We start from the raw sequence: 4264 nt of genomic DNA, 5'->3' as shown, positions 1-4264 counted from the left end.
TTAGGCGTGTGATTATTGGATCCACTCAGCCATCTCAGTGGAAGCCAGGGATAGCGATGGGGTTATCCAGGAAAGATCTGTGGAGGACTGTCTTGTCTAATGCCATAGACCCTTGTGACATACACAGGAGATCCACAAAGTTATTGAGAATGTCATATCAGCAGGAACACTCCTAGCTTAGACTGAAAGGAAGAGAGAAAGGACAACATGAGAGAAAGATATTGGGCTTCCAAAACTACACAGGCAGGAACCTGCAACTGCAAACATGTACTCCCACTTAAGAAAAAGGAATAATAACTCTCTTTATTATTCCTTTAGAGGAAACCCTGCAGGTGGGACAGAGGCCTGTGGAGCTGCCACAATTTCAGATGGCACAGCATCAAGGCACAGAGCATTATTCACAGGCCTTGAAACCCAACAAAATTGTCCCATTTCAAACCAAATTGGAACTGGTGACTCCCTATCCCTTCCAATTTTTCCCTTTTGGAATGAGAAAGTTTATACTGTCTATATTTAATGTCTGTGCCTGTCTCACCATTGTATTTTGGATTCAGATAATTTGTTTTCTTGTTTTACATGTCCACAGAAAGAGAATAGTTTTTTTTTTTCTAGAATGGATCATACCTAGTGACACGGTTTGGCTTTATGTTCCCACCCAAATCTCATGTCGAATTGTGATCCTGACTGTTGGCAGTCAAGAGTGCTGGGAGGTGATTAGATCATGGGGGTGGTTTCTAATGGTTTAGCAGCATCCCCCCAGTGCTATCTCGTGGTACACTTTTCACGAGATCTGGTTGTTTAAAAATGTGTAGCACTTTGCCCTCTGTTCTCTCTCGTCCTCCTGGTCTACCATGTGAAGAAGGTGCTTGCTTCCACTTCACCCTTACACCATGATTAGAAGTTACCTGAGGCCTCCCCAGCCACACCTCATGTACAGTCTGTGGAACCGTGAGTCAATTAAACCTCTTTTCTTAATAAATTATCCAGTATCAGGTAGTTCTTTATAGCAGTATGAGAATGAAATAATACACTCAGAGACTAATTTGTACCTGATTTAGTTGATGAGATTGAGACTTTCGAGCTGAAAATATTTAGATGGGACTTTGTACTTAGAATGGATGATATAATGGGTTGAGACTTTGGAGGATATGAGTGGTATGAGTGTATTTTTTATGTGGGACAGGTGTGAATTTTGGGGGGCCAGAGGGTGGACTGTAGGAGTTTGAATGATGCCATTCTCAGAAGATATGTCTATACCCTTACCCCCAGAACCTGAGAATATGACTTTATTTGGAGAAAGGGTCTTTGCTGATGCAGTTAAGCATCTCAATATGAAATCAACCTGGATTATGTAAATGAGTTCTAAATCCAATCACAATTATCCTTTTAAGAGATACACAGGAGAGCAACACAGATAAGAATATCATAAGAAGACAGAGGTAGAGGTGGGAGTTATGCAGCCACAAGCCAGGAAATAACCTAGAGCCGTCAGGGAAGAGGCAAGGAAGAATTTCCCCCTAAAGCCTTCAAAGAGAATGACACCTTGATTTTGGACTTCTGGTGTCCAGAACTATGAGATAACCCATTTTGGTTGTTTTCAACCATGGTTTGTGGTAACTTATTATGGCAGCCCTAGGAAACAAATACATCTACTTTGTTACATTTTTAGATTTAGAGCTCTTTTAAGTGAAGATCACACTGGTATTATAGAAGAACCCTCATGTACATTTGGTTTCTTTGTGTAAGTTTGGGAGCCTGGGATTCTTGTTTTGGAAATGATCGTGACAGAAAATACAGCCCTAAATTTACACAGACTTCTTAATAGCCCCATGAAGAGCAACTCTTAAGAAAGCATAAGATTCAGCCGGGCGCGGTGGCTCAAGCCTGTAATCCCAGCACTTTGGGAGGCCGAGACGGGTGGATCACGAGGTCAGGAGATCGAGACCATCCTGGCGAACACGGTGAAACCCCGTCTCTACTAAAAAATACAAGAAACTAGTCGGGCGAGGTGGTGGGCGCCTGTAGTCCCAGCTACTCAGGAGGCTGAGGCAGGAGAATGGCATAAACCGGGGAGGTGGAGCTTGCAGTGAGCTGAGATCCGGCCACTGCACTCCAGCCTGGGCGACAGAGGGAGACTCCGTCTCCGAAAAAAAAAAAAAGAAAGCATAAGATTCTATGTCACATCCAATTTGGGGTCTCATTGGGCAGAATAGGATTCTACCGAAAAGGTATGTTGTTTTTAATCTCCTTCCAATTCGTAGCAGGATTACTTCTACAATGGGAGGTCATTTCAGTATGTAGTTAGGACACAAGGTCAAGAAGGCAACCTTTCTGAGCTGGTTTTCTTATCGGTGAAATAAGAAAGCATTTGGATCTAACTTGCATCATTGTTTATTTTACATGAGAAAGAATGTGAACATGCGTTTTAAGCTATAACACACCACACAAATGTACTTTAAAACTTATTGATATTGCTAGATGATTTTAAGCTGAAATATTACAACATTTACACTTTATGCTAACATGTTTTCTCCCCCATTCCTATTTTATTAAATTAATTCGAATACTGAGTCATTTATCTTGACATCTTATCAGTTTCCACAGTTTTGCATCACTTGGCTATTACACACCATCATCCAAATTCAGATTAGGAAGTTTGCCTCTAGTTTTTGAGGCTATTGTAACAATGTTTGGAATATTGCAAATGAGCATTTTTTTCTGAAATTAATACATTTATCAAGTCATTCCCAGTGGGCCATCACTTACCTGTTACATATCAAGCTATCTAGCTATTTTGATAATTTTCTTATTGATAAAAGGTTGGCCATGAAATTTTTGCTTGATTTGAGAAACCTAGCTATTCAATTATTATTGATTTTAATGTTATAGTTTCCCTGTGTTTAAGAACACAAACAAAAACCATAGATAATAACTGAAAATCCCAGTTAATAACCTGAATAAATGTTGCAAAATAATTTCTTATATTTGAATTTTTCTGTTTTAAACAGGATATTATACATTGCTGACTATAGCCTTCATGCTAATTAACTTCAATCAAATGAAGACTCTGATTCTAGCAAGAAATGTCAGAAAGAATAAGGTAAAAATAATATGTCAACTTTCACTCTTCATGCTGCAGCCTTTAGCTCCAAAATAATAGAATGAAAAGCTATGGAAATTCGTTCATGCAAAACAATTACTTCCCATATTTGACTCATTACCATATAGCCATGTTAACTCATGGTGGATTCATTTCCTTTATTTGCTTTCTCTGAAGGCATTTTTTTCACTTTACTGTTTACTGCTTGTCCAATATTTTGTTTTTTCTACTATTCTTTGTTCAAACTGCAAAAATCTGAAATAAAAATATAATATAGAAGTATAGGCATCAGCTAACATTTTCTATGGCATATGGTACTTCAGATGCCATATGTACCAGTGTTTAGTGATTCTGGCAAAGAGGCATAGAATGGTGAAATCCAACTGCCAGGATTGCTGAAAACAAATATGTAAATGCTCCAGGGCTTTTGTTATTCATAACATACCTCTAACACAGCACATACAATATGCTGTTCATTCTGTAACTAGTATAACTAATAAACCACATTTTTCTCTCTTATTTTTTAAGGCTTCTCCAAGTCTGTATGGTCTTCTGACTCTAACCTTCAATCTCACTACTGAACTCTATATTTCAGGAAGCTCCTATTAATGAAAGAGGCCTAGGGGAACACATTCATCCTTTTTCAAGGGCATTTATTTATTTTTCAAATTAAAATCCAAAGTCTTTTGCAGGCTTCTCTGTGAAACAAAGAAAATGCACTGGGTATGTTCTGTAGACAACATGCAGTCATGAGGCGAAAGCAGATAACACCAGGAAAGGCAAATTTTGGCAGAAGAACAGAAGTTTCTTTACCATGGGGTGTCCTGTGGTCTTCCCCACACTGACGTTCCATAGGATGTAATGTAAGAGGAGGTCTACGGATATAACTACTTTTAAAACGCTAAACAATGAGAATTTTAATAACTTTTAGGCTGCTACAAGCATTCAAGTCCATGTAAAAAAAATCACAATTTTGAGATAATCATTATGTAAGAAATAAATGTCAGTCTTGTTTTGTTTTGTTTTCTCTGCTAACTGCACATAGCTGATGGAAAATAAGCTCCTCCTTTCTGTTTCATAGATGGGCAGTCGACACAAAGTGGAAAGAACAGCGAGAGTACTTAGAGGTCATTATGTTCCACTTGTCATCAGACAAGCCGTTTA

General features: G+C 38.6%; 1 pseudogene; it reads right to left on the bottom strand.

Moving 5' to 3' along the window:
* Window positions 1-3232, bottom strand: part of LOC105529157 — a 9718-nt pseudogene extending 6486 nt beyond the window's left edge.
* Window positions 3233-4264: the final 1032 nt, after the last annotated feature.

The sequence above is a fragment of the Mandrillus leucophaeus genome, unplaced genomic scaffold (assembly GCF_000951045.1).
Source record: "Mandrillus leucophaeus isolate KB7577 unplaced genomic scaffold, Mleu.le_1.0 Scaffold75, whole genome shotgun sequence".
NCBI classification, from domain to species: domain Eukaryota; kingdom Metazoa; phylum Chordata; class Mammalia; order Primates; family Cercopithecidae; genus Mandrillus; species Mandrillus leucophaeus.
Note: the sequence above shows the minus strand (reverse complement) of the source record. Positions and strands in the feature narration are given on the sequence as shown.